A 13,340-nucleotide genomic window follows, 5' to 3' on the forward strand; every position below is an offset into this window, starting at 1 on the left:
TACAAGCTATCTAAGGATGGTACTATAGAACGCCACCTCAAGGTAGGCCTAGTAGCGCCATCTCTTGGTCAGGCCGGAAACTTATCAATCCACCCTCGTAATAATAGTAAATAATAATAATGATAATAATAATAGGAAATAATTGTAATTTCTAAAGAATTGCTAAGACTTCAGTATGAATTTAGATGAATTCAAAAAAAAATCTAAGCGAATTCTAAAGATTTAATGATCATTAATTGAACTTTAATTTAATATAATTCCGCCTAATTTAGGGAGAATTCTAATCAATTACCAAAAATCGAAGTTGATTTCCGAAGATTAATTTCTGAATTCTATAAGGTTCATAGAGTTCCATAAAACTCAAAGAGAGTCCCATAAAATTCTCATTGAATTTCAAAGATAAATGATAATTAACTAATTGGGAATGGTAAGTTATTCACAGTGAATTCCGTGTAACTCATCGCAAATTACAATTAATTCATGGATAACTCCGAAAAAATTCGAATACTCCCGTGTGAATTATAAAGAATTTCAAATATTTAATATGGAATTCCACAGAATTGATAATTAATTGCCATAAATCCATCAAGCATTCCAAAGAGTTTATTGTGAATTCTAAAGAATTAAAGGGAATTCTAAAGAAATAATTTTGAATTTCTTAGAATATTACAGAATTAAAGGTTAATTCTAATGAATTCTAGTGAATCCGAGGTTAGTTCCAAATATTAATTTCTAATTTCATACAGTTCTCAGCACATTAAAAAGTATTCATTGTGGATTCTAAAGATTTGATTGTGAATTGCAAATTATTCTTATTAAATTTCATAGGACTCATAGTAAATTTCAATTAATTCATAAAGGATTCCGAAAAAATGCAAAGAATCTCGTGTGGATTCTAAACTGTTCCAACCGTTTAATGGTGAATTTCATAGAACTGATAGTGATTTCGATGTACTCCATAATGAATTTTTAAGAATTGCGAAGAATTAAGAATGAGTTCGAAAGATTTTAATTTAAGAATTCTGAAAAATCTCAAAGAAATAAGCGCGAATGCCGAGAATCGAATGTTAATTTGATAAAATGATTGAGAATTTATTGTGAATTTTAATAAATTACAAAGAATTCAAAGTGAATCGCGGGAATCCAATTGTGAATTACAAATTATTCATAATGAATTCCGCAGAACTCATCGTAAATTCCAATTAATTCATGGAGAATTCCGAAAAAATGCAAAGAATCCCGTGGGAATTCTAAAGTGTTCTAAAGATTTAGTACTCTAAAAAATGATTTAGAATTTATTGTGAACTCTAATAAATTACAGAAAATCCAAAGTGAGTTCCATAGATTAATTTGTGAATTCCATAGAATTCATAGAGTTCCATACGACTCAGAGAGTACCCCACAGAATTCTCAGCGTATTTAGAAGAATTTATCGAAAATTCCAAAACTTTCATTGTGAATGAAAAATCATTCATACTGAATTCCGCAGAAATCATTTTGCGCGAATTCTAAAGAATTTCTAAGATTCAATACTGAATTCGGTAGAAGAAATAGTGTTTTCAATATAATTCATAATGAATACAAAATAATTCCACAGAATTCACGGTGAATTTCACAGATTGCCTCGTGATTTCCAAAGAATTCATATTAAATTCTACAAAATTTATAGTGGATTCAAGAAAATTTAAATGTAGCTTTCCATAATGGCATAACCCACAAATTTTTGAAATGAGTTCACTGGCTTAAAAACTAACAAAAAATCTATAACCCATCCTGACGAAACGATTTCGTTATAATCCCTGATATATTTCGCGATGATTTTATTTTAAATAAATAAAATAATTATTTGAAATGTATCATTAAATAATTTCAATTTAAATTATTTCAAAAAATGGAAAAATAGGTTTAAAGGACATTGTTTATCGCTTACCTTCAGGTTCCGAATTTCGGAAAATTATTTTATACGCTTTAACTGCTTTGAAAGTTGAAAAAAATCTTTGTTTAACCGCACAGATATGTGAAACTTGATATCTAAATAAAGCATGTGTCACAATGTTCAATTTAGCTCTTCATATCTTCAATAAATTAACAGAATTCAAGGTTATATTTGAGTAAACACATCTCCTAAAACATTTTTATCTCACACGAATGTTTACATTTACGCGTTTCTAATTAGCGTTTCAAATTTGTGAGTAAAATTTTCGCCCACGAAGAAGACTTTAAAGGATTAGTTAAATTTATTAACAAAATAATTGAATTTCTAAGAAAACAGATAAATTTTGAACCAAGTAAAGTTCAGTTCCCAATAAAAAAGATAAATTCTCAACAAGAGATTTAATATCTCGTATTTCGCAGAAACAAGATTAATACTTGAAATCAAAAAGAAAGTAAGATAAATTGTCGAACAAGGAAGATGACTGTTCTACCATAAATGGATGCACTTTTAATCTAAAAGCATGAGTTTTTAACAAAACAGTTAAGTTTAAAAAAAGTGGCTCAACAAAAACGTTTAATTTTCATTTAAATTATTTTAAAAAAATATTTTTGTTACACTGGTTAATCGAATAAATATTCTTTAGTGGCTAATATCAGTAAAAGGGTTTATTTTTTTATGTTGTTCCATAAGGCATTTTATCGTAGATCTGCGTCCTTATCAAATCATTTTTCTTAACAAAAGATCGTTGAAGCTCATTAGAGAAATTGAACTATATAGAAATCAGAAGAAACTCATAACCTCGAAAGAAAATACGGATTTCCATTTTTATGTTGTTTTTTCCAGAAAAAATTGTAATCAATTTAACATTATTAAATAACATTGCGTAAAACTTTACAATCGCAGGAACATATCCTGAATTATATTAAAAAATAACACAGTCCCACAAAAATGGATTTAGAGCAGCTGAATTCGAATATGACCTAGGAATTTCAGCCCTAGGTTTTCCCCTATTTTCTGTATCTAAAGGAAAACTGAGACGTTTTGGAGAAATTCTGAGGCCAGATTCGGATTCAGCGGCTCAAAAATCCATAAGGGGAGCCTAGTCACTTATCTCATACAAATAATTTTTTTTTGTGGGCCTGTGTAATTAGTTCTCCATATTTCCTTTGGAGGTTATGTATTTCTTCTGAATTTTATATGCTTCTTTTAAATAAGAATTATTATGCTTTTCATGAAAATCAAGTTTGCTTTTTTTCAAAAAACAACATTATTATGCTTATTTTAATGTACCTTCAATTTCTCTGTTAGAATCAACGATCTTTTGTTTAAAAAAATGATTTGATAAGGACACAGATCTTTATCAAAACAATTCATTAACAACCACAGAAAATAAGTGCTTTTAACATATTAGTATTGATCACTAGAGAGCATTTATTAAAGCAGTTTAATTATAAGCTGTACACCTAGAAATGAAATTACAAATAATCTAGATTTATAATCGCACTTTTCTGAAATAGAATAGTTTCGGGGGTTAAGAGTAGATGAGTTGACTCCCTTTGTTTTTTAAGATAAGGGCAGGGCTTGGCCCCAAAGTCATTCATTGACTTTGGTTTTATTTGAAACTAGTGTTTTAAATAAACCATCTGATCGTCACATAAATTTTTTTAATTAAAATTAATTTTAGATTTAAAATTAAATTTTTTGATTAATTCTTCACTCTCATATACATAGAGCGGACGAACCCAGGGACTGGGTTGCGCACCGAGCCTAGGCTCGACTCCCTAGTTGCAGAGAACCACCGCATGGGTAGAAGTGGTAGGAAAGAGTCGCATATGCCCGTCGTGCGCGCGCTCTCCCACCTTTTCCACCCTTGAGGCGGTTCTCCGCTACAAGAGAGCCGATCCTAGACTCGGTGTGCAACACCAGTCTGGACTCTTCCTCTCTTTTTGTAAAGTAACAATTAGAACCTTTCTGCGGAATTAAAATTAGGAAAATGCGTACTGGGCTGAATTTAGTAGATCCTCAGTAATTCCTTGTCTAGACAAAAGTCACTAAAAGATGAGACGTCGACGAAGCAAGTTGAGACCGTTGGAATTGTAAAAGCCACGGAATCTCCATGAGCTCTTAAAGTTAGTTGACTACGCTAGACTAGGCTTTTCGTTGAAATGATTTAAATAGTGAATTTAAATTAGAAAATAGTCAATGGCTGTATAGTTGACATCGCCATGGACTACACGCGTACGCGAGTATTTTATTCTACCAAATGATACAGAGATTAGATAAGGTGGCGCGACATACGGTAACATAAGTCGTGCTGAAAAATGATCAATTCGTGTATTAAACATGGAATTCGCAATAAATAATCGTCAGCAAGAAATTCGCTCTATAGCAATACAATTTGATTTGGTTACATCAAACGGAAGCGAATAGGAGAACAATAAGGAGTCTCAATTAAATAATGATGACACGATGTTTGCAGATTCAGAACAGTTCTCAGAGGAAAAAAATTGAACCTATGTTTCCACGAAGGTTTTTGAACGAAAGAGTAACAACCACAAGCGAAACCATCCCTGCGATGGACGCGGTTGGATGAATTAAAAAATCCAATGAACGAGACGATACAGGAGTAGAAGACTTCACCACAATCGTAAAAAGTATAAATTCGCTTCCCTCAACTCTAGTGCGCCATCTGGCGGCCATTTGGAGCAGCTATCGATACCTGAGAATTCAAAATGACTGCAGTCAGCTGATAGCGATTGCGTTTTATCACTACTGATTTTAACTATAACTAAAAATGTCCGCAACGGGAATAATGTGTTCATCTATCAATTGTGTAAATATTTCGAAGGCTGGTCTGTCATTTCACAAGCACAAGCACCGTTCAATACTCACGAGATTCTTGATAATCCTTAGCAGTAAAGATAGAACTGTAAATCCCTGCAAATGAGGTTAGGGCACTCTCTTGTAATTTAAAGAGCTTCAACCATTCTCGTCTCATCTGCTCAACTCTAGGGTCTAATTGAAACGACAGACCAGCCTTCGAAATATTTTTACAAGTGAAAATTGAACACGTTTTTCGCTTTGCGGACATTTTTATTTATAGTTGAAATCAGCAGTGATAAGGCGAAACCGTTATCAACTGACTGATCAGGAGTTTTATTAGACTGGGTCATGGCAAGAAAACGAAGGAGAAGCAGAGAAATCTATTCTTTTTTGTCGATCCAAGATTCTGATGATCTTCCTAAAGCTCTTACAAGTAGGTCGGGATCTACTGGATCACTAGAAACTCAACGCACCAAACTTTCACAAGTTATTTAAGGAGCTTGGGAAAGTAGGCAGAATTTCAATGCAAGATTCAACCAAAGACTGCACGAAAGTTATCTAAGTTACAATTATCATATATTATTTTCTCAAAAAATTGGTTTAATTAAACGTCTTCTTGACAGACGTGTGCAACTGAGTTATATCAAATTCCGAATAGAAAACTTAGATCAACTAAAAATAACCCTGGTACGAAATAATTACCCACTTCAACTAATAATTAACACCATCAAAGAAAGAATTCATGAAATATACAGCAGTTTCTTTAAAAATAACTAATTGAATGAAACTTACAAAAATATGACCTCAAAGTCTCTTTGTCGTATGTTGAAGGTCTTTCTGAACGTCTTAAGTGTTTTTAAAACATTACAATATCAATGTTTATTTCATAAATCACTACACACTCAATTGATCACCTTTTTGTAAAAACAAAGATAAAAATAGTAAATAAAACTTATTTGGTGTAGAAATAATAAACATAAATAGTATTGTGAATCATGCCATCAAATTACTGGTTTGTCACGACATGTATAGGAATTAGATTATTATTTCAATTTTTAATTTAAAAATATTAAGGTTTTAGCTCGAAAAAACCATGCTCATACAAATTTTATAACAGATTTGTCTATAAACTTATTACCATTATTGAACCAATGTTTATTTTATTTTTAGCGCACTTTTTATTTGGGTTTCTATTTTAGTATCCGCCTCTCTTAATTACTTATTCAAAACTAACTTCGTCTCTAATTTATTTGTTAGTCTACGTTTGTTCTTCTATAAACTCAATACATCGTTTCGGTTTTTAAAAATGCAGTTAAATTTATAATATTGAAGTCTCGAAAAACTTGTTTGAGGTTTCGTTTCAATGTTTATAATGTTTGTATTAAGTAATTCCAATATTTGTTCTTTATAAATAAGAACTACAGTCATCTGGATTTAATGTCAACCTTGGGACTGAGCGTGGTATTAAATCTAAAGTCTCGGAACTATTTTGTCTCTCTCTTGTTTTTTATCTTTTATCTTACTTGGAAAACATAAAATGGAGGATCGCTAAATACAGGTTTAACTGTATTTCCTTTAAAATTCCTTATAAAAATTTTTTTATTCACTCCAAAATGAGGTTTCTTATGAAATAGCTAGGAATTAAAATGTGTTTTGATTTCTGAATGTTACTACAGGTAAAACAAATAACTTCGTTAATGGATACTATTGTGTGCTGTACAATCAAAAAATCCCATAGCACACGCATGAGAAATTTGCAAAAAAAATGAGGAGCAAACTTTTATCGAAAAATACATGACCAATTTAAGAGAAGAACTTTTAAACCGTCTTTAAGCAAAAATCCCAGCGATTTTAGAAAATCACAACAAATAGCAATCCAATCAGAAATCTGGTTAGCTGATAAAAGTAAAATCAGTGAATCAAGAAATACGATTAAATTTAGATTACCTATCCACACAAACCTCAATAATAATCCTTTGAAATCTTGAACTCCCAATTTCATAAAGAACACCCTTTGATAAACAATCATCCAAATCACAGCATACGTTTGCAGCAGGCGCTCCAGTTATTTTGCTAGTCACAGCAAAAAACCTGGACACACGAAAATCCAACTTTTATTTACCGCGTTCCTGACTCACAAATTATAATTTTCGTTAGTAACTGAATCGAAAGAGACTTCACATTAAGTAATACCGTATATTAAAAGTTTATCAATGTTGATCCAGAACAAGAGGAGCAAGTAACTTATATTAGACAGAAGGAATTCAAGCCTAGACTGAAATGATTGAGCGGAAAATTGTATACTTCCTGTATACAATGAAATTCTGGGTCACCTTGGAAAAGCAAATTTCGTTTCAGCCTTTGATTTAAGCTAAGGATTTTACCAAAGTCCCATAAGCGGAGACTCCAGAAAATTACTGCAATTTCCACACCTGAAGGGCATTTTTACTACAACCGCATCCCGTTCATTCTCAAAAAAACTCCAGCCACATTTGAAAGAATGATGGACACATCATTAAGAGGACTTGTAGGAAAAATAGGCTTCGCGTATCTAGATGACATTGTTGTCTTTGAAAGTACACTCCAAGGCCACAAAAAATCTGATTATCTTATTTGAAAGTTTATAGGCCACTTATCTTAAACTTTAACCGAAAAAGTGTGAGTTTCTTCGACCGGAAGTGGAAGATTTGCTTTGACCACCGTTGCAATTAATATTGGACTCGGGGTAATTTCATCTCTACAGGGACACCCAGTTTACTAAATCCCAAGAACTCTAAATGAACATAAGCTAAACTTGATCACTACCGTAAAAGAAACATGAGCAACCGTTTGGACAGTTGAGCGGCTTTGAAAATATCCTCCCGGACGTAAAGTCACAATTCAAACGGACCGTCAAGCTTTGATGTGGCTTTTTTAACGTAAAGGACCCTTCACCCATGTTAATAAAATTGACATTTTAGATGGTAACATACACATACAAGTCGTGCATAAGGCAGCTGAGGCGCTTTCGAGAATTCACCCCGTTCAAGATCTGTGAGAACCATCTGATAACCAAAATTAAGTTAAGAAGAGAAACAAAATCTGTTGATGGAGGCACACAGAAACATAGTCACTGGTCACTTTTGCGAAAATAAAACAATCAAGCGATTACGCGAACATCATTGTGGAAAAATATGGAGAAAGACGTAATTGATTTCGTTAAAAAATGGCAAGCATGTTAACGCGAAAAACTGACCCGAATTAATCCCAGGGTTGAAGCCGTCATTTTGGAAATGCCAACGCAGCCGAATAATAAGATCACAATGGACATAGTTCGCCGAGGAGTTAGTCACTGAGAAATCAAAGATTTCTGCGCTGGGAATCTTAGGAGAACTCTTGGAACTCTTAGAAATCTTGAAAATCTTTCGCCAAGCGTTGAGCATTCACATCACGTAGCATTTATACACTCTCGTGACCCACACGCTGCCTCGTTGAGTCGAACTAACGGCTGACTCCGTCCGAACGCCACCGAACTTAGCCGAGTCTGATTTATTCTCGAGAGCCCCAATCTCCAGAAGTTCTGGAAATCTAGGCACTTCCGGCCATGTCAAAGAAAGCAAAGTACTCTGTATGCGAAATCGGCTGAGACTGCCACGTTCATAGTTTTAAGATTTCCAGATTTCTCAGTGAGTAATCCCTCGAGTGGGCCCATTGCCAGAAACAACGACAACAACAAAATTTACTTTATTCATTTAGGATGAGCTCACAAAATAAATCATTTGTGTAGCACAATTTGATACGACGAGTTTCTTCTCCAAAGTACATCCTGGCTGACCCGGACGCTAAGTTTGTTTCGGAATTGGTTCAAAAATTTGAAATCCTTTTTAGACTCAAGCTCATCAAAATAACTGCTTTGTATCCGCAAAGAAACTAAATTAAGGTACAATTAAAGATCTATTAAAGACATACATGGCCGATAAGAAAATGGAATGGGACCAACATTTTAAACTAATATGATTAGTATTAATAATGGCAGTTCACGAAATCACAGGATTGACGTCATTTGAAATGATCTTTGGAAGAAAAGCTAATTGACCATCAGCCTTACCAGAAAGACGTCACTAACCCTTTAGGAATTGTTAAACATTTTTGCAAAAAAGACATGAGGAGTGTTTGGAAAAGAGAAGGACTGTCATTCAAAAGAGACAAGAACGATTAAAAAAGACAGAAAGATGCAAAGATGATTTTGTCCTCTTTTCGAACCCGGAGTTTTAGTATTATTGCATAACGATAGCAAAGAAAAAAATTAAAGAGTGAATAGATTTCACAGAGTTCCATAGAAATCAGAAAGAATCCCATAGAATTTGCAGGAAATTGAAAATAATTTAAGGTGAATTTCGAATATTTGATTAAAAATGGAAAATTATTCATAGTGAATTCCTTATAACTCATCGCAAATTACAATTAATTCGTAAAGAATTTCGAAAAATGCAAAGAATCCGGAGTAAATTTTAAACAATTCCAAGGATTGAATAGTGAATTCCATAGAAATCATAGTGATTTCGATATAATTCATAACGAATTTTAATAATTTCCAAATAAATAAGATGACCTTCGAAATGTTCATTTCGAATTCAAAATATTTCATACAGAATTCGGTGGAATTTAAAGTAGATTTTAAAGAATTAAGAGTTAACATTTCATAAGAGACTAGTCCATTAATTAAAAAGCATTAGATTATTGGCTCAAAATTTTTTAGAAATTCAAAAACTTGTCATGAGAAAACGGTTTCACCAGAATCGTGGCACCTTGTATTTATACAAGTTTTCTTGTTGCGTATTTTATTTCGAATTAAAAATTCTTGTAATTATTTTTTTCTCAAAAAAGATCTTCTCTTTGTTCTGTAGCTTGGTTCTCAGCAGAGCGAAAGGAGATATTTTTTCAGAAAAAATGTAATTAAAAATGTATAATTCATAGCTTTATCTAGTTTGTAAAGACGTTAAAAAATTCTGTTACTTCCTGATGATAATACAGATTCCTTTTAAAAAACTGATTATTACACCTGGCATAATAATGCGTGTATTTTTAAAAAAGAATTCTTCTCTCGAATTCTCTTGTAGCTTAATGGAAAAGCACCCGTCTGGCAATCGGAAGATCTGTGCTTTGATTCCCAGCGGAGTGAAAGGAGAAGATTTTTTTCCGAAAAAATTTAATTAAAAATTTTTTAATTCGTAGCTCCATTTAGCCTGTATAGACGCTAAGAAATTCTGTTGTTCTTTGATGGTAATACAGACTCCTTAAAAAAATTAAAATTAATTTGAATAAGATTAAATAATAAAAATAAAACAAAAGTTTAAATAGCGTGCCAGCATCACGATTATCAAAATCTTTCCCATTGCCCCACTTCAAGTATATAAAAATAGGGTTCAGGAATATTATTATTCGCTTACCTTCAGTCTCCGAATTTGGAAAATTAATTTTATACTCTCTAACAGCTTTGAACGTTGAAAAAGATATTTATTTTACCGCAAATGTATGTCCAACTTGATATTTAAACAAATCATGTGTCACAGACTATAAATTAGTTCTTTCATCTTAAATATAGAAGAATTGGAATATAGTGAATACATATAATAAAACATTCTTATCTCGAACGAATCTTTACATTTGAATTGTCAACAGAATAGTAGAACTTTCAATTAAAAAAAGTTTTCAACCGAAAATAAAATAGTTATACTTTCAGTTTACAATAATAATCGAAAAAAGGACTTTCTACCTGTTAAATAGAATACAAAAATACGAACTTCTAACAAAATAGTTGAATCCGTGGACAAAAAGATGAAGTCTTAAGGAATAAAATTAATTTTCTTCCCAAAAGTCTAATTTTTAACAAAATACACTAATTTTCCACTTAAAGCTATGAATTTTCGACACAAAAATTACATTTCAACAAATTCACAGCCGAAAGGATGAATTTTCGGAAAATGAGATTGATGTTCGATCCCAAAAAAAACGAATTTAAAAAAAATACATGAATTCTACCTAACATAATAATCTTCTAATAAAAATGTTAATTTTATATCAAATGATTTTTGTTTATTCGAATGGATAGTTGAATTTTGAATCAAAATAGTTGAATCTATAACGAAATTGTTAAATTTTCTACTTAAAAAGATAAGTTTTCAACCAAAAATGGAATAGTTATATTTTCAGTTAAAAAAAATCATTTTTAACAAAAAAATACAACTAGTTTTTACCGAATTTTTTACTGAACGAATTGTTCTAATATTATTTAGTTAAATTGAGCCAAAGAAGAAAAATATTAAATCAAATGCATACATTTTTCACGCGAGAACAAATAGTTGAATTTCAAAATAAAAAAAGTTTCAATCAAAAATAGAATAGTTAAATTTCTAGTTTAAAACAATTAATTTTTAACAACAAATGTTTTTTTTATTTTTTAAATTCAACCAAAAAACATTAATTTTAAATAAAATAGTCGAATACACAGGAAAGAAGATTATTTTTTATGAAAGAAAATGAATATTCTACAAAAAAAGGAATTTATAACAAAAAGTTAATTTTTGTCTAAGGAGTTAATTTTTTAAATACATAAATTGCCTAATTCTAATTATATAGTTGAATTTTCGAATACTTAATTTGGTTTATAAATAAAAATGATCAGTTTTTAAGCTATTTCAAATATTTACATTTTCAGTGTTAAAAAATAATTCTAAACAAAATTACCAGTCACATTGAATAAAAAAATGTTAACTAACGATTTGAATCTAAAGCCAAGAACATTAATTTTCAGAAAAAAAGATTAAATTTATACCCAAAATTCAGATAAATAACTTAATTTTTAAGGAAATATTTAGTTCTTGAATAAATAGAAAATAAGTTTTTAAGCAAAAAAAATTTTCATTTTCATAAATTAATTTTCTACAAAACGTTCAATTATTTACTTGACACTGAATTTTCGACAGTAAACTTCCATTTTTAGCAAATATGTAATTTTTTTTAAAAATGGTTCAAGTTTTAACGATGTAGTTGGATTTTCTACCACAAACTTTAATTTTTTATCAAAATGATGGTACACATGAAAGGATGAATTTTTAAACAAAAGCGACGCATTTTCTGCAGAAGAAATGAACTTTTAACCCAATAATACGAATTTTTAACAAAAAAGTTATTTTTCAACTATATAGTTCAATTTTATTGCAAAATGTTTGATTTTCATACAAAAAATACGATTTTTCTACAAATCAGTTGCATTTAAAAAAGGAAAAGATGAATTCTCAATGAGATCTGTGGTACTTATTATTTGAACAAAAAATTTTAATTTTTAACAAAAACAGTTTCAATCAAACAAAAATTTAAGAAATTGGAGACGAATTAAAAAAAATTAAGAGGACGGTGGTTTGAAAGGGTAACGGTACATAATAATCTATTAGGTTTGTATTTTCTTTCTTTCGATCCAATGGGCCTTAGTTTCCGAGATATTGAGGTTTGGGTATTTGTGTTCGCGCGATGCATATCTCGGGAGCTTTACTTCGAGTGGTACGAGTACAAAACTATTATTGAAACTAATTAAGGGCATGTAATACTCTACCGTATGATCAATTTAGTTGCCCATACTTTTTTATCCACAAATTTAATTAAAAAAAAAATAGTTGTACTTAGACGTAAAGAACAATCACGTGGACATCTGGACACTAATATTTTTGTGAAAAAATAAAAATTGGGAATAAAAAATGTTAAAAACTAAATTGTTCATATGGTAAAGTATCACAGGCCTTAAATTAGTTTCAATGATAGTTTGGCACTCGTATAACTTACATCAGAGCTCGTGAGATGTGCGTCGCTCAAACGCAAATACTCAAACCTCGATATCTCGGAAAATAAGACCAATTGGATCGAGAGAAAAAATATTCCAAATAGCAGCGAAAGGGATGTGATCACTGGTTGGAACTAAACTTAAAAGAGGTCGCGAGATGTGCGTCGCTAATTTTCCGGGGGCTTTAGGGACTGAAAGTAGATGACAAACAATAAAGTGCGTATCTTTTTCTTTCGATACAATATATAGTACCTTAGTTTCCGTGACATCAAGGTTTAAGTATTTACGATCAAGCGACACACATCTCGCGAGCTTTGCTTAAAGTGGTACAGGTGCAAAACGTCTGGACACTAAGATCTTTCTGAAAAATTTAAAATTATGGATGAAAAGTTTTGAAAATTGAATTGATCATATGGTAAAGAATAACAAGCACGATATCTCGAAAACTAAGGCCCATTGGATCGAAAGAAAAAATACGTACCTTATGGATTTTAATCTACATTCAATCTGTAAAGCCCCCGGTGAATTAGCGACGTACATTTCGCGATCTCTTGTAAGTTTAATTCCAACCAGTTTTTAGATGCCTTTGACTGCTATTTGTCATGAAGGAATACTATATATATGAGAAAAAAATAAGACATCACAAGTACAATTTCTACAATGCAATTTTTTTAAATTTTTTATTGATAGCAATATAATGCTAGTTGCACATTATAGATTTTCGGTCTTCAGTTGCATTCGTTGACACTGAACTTAGTAATGCAA

Source organism: Belonocnema kinseyi, chromosome 1 (genome assembly GCF_010883055.1).
Source record: "Belonocnema kinseyi isolate 2016_QV_RU_SX_M_011 chromosome 1, B_treatae_v1, whole genome shotgun sequence".
Taxonomy (NCBI): domain Eukaryota; kingdom Metazoa; phylum Arthropoda; class Insecta; order Hymenoptera; family Cynipidae; genus Belonocnema; species Belonocnema kinseyi.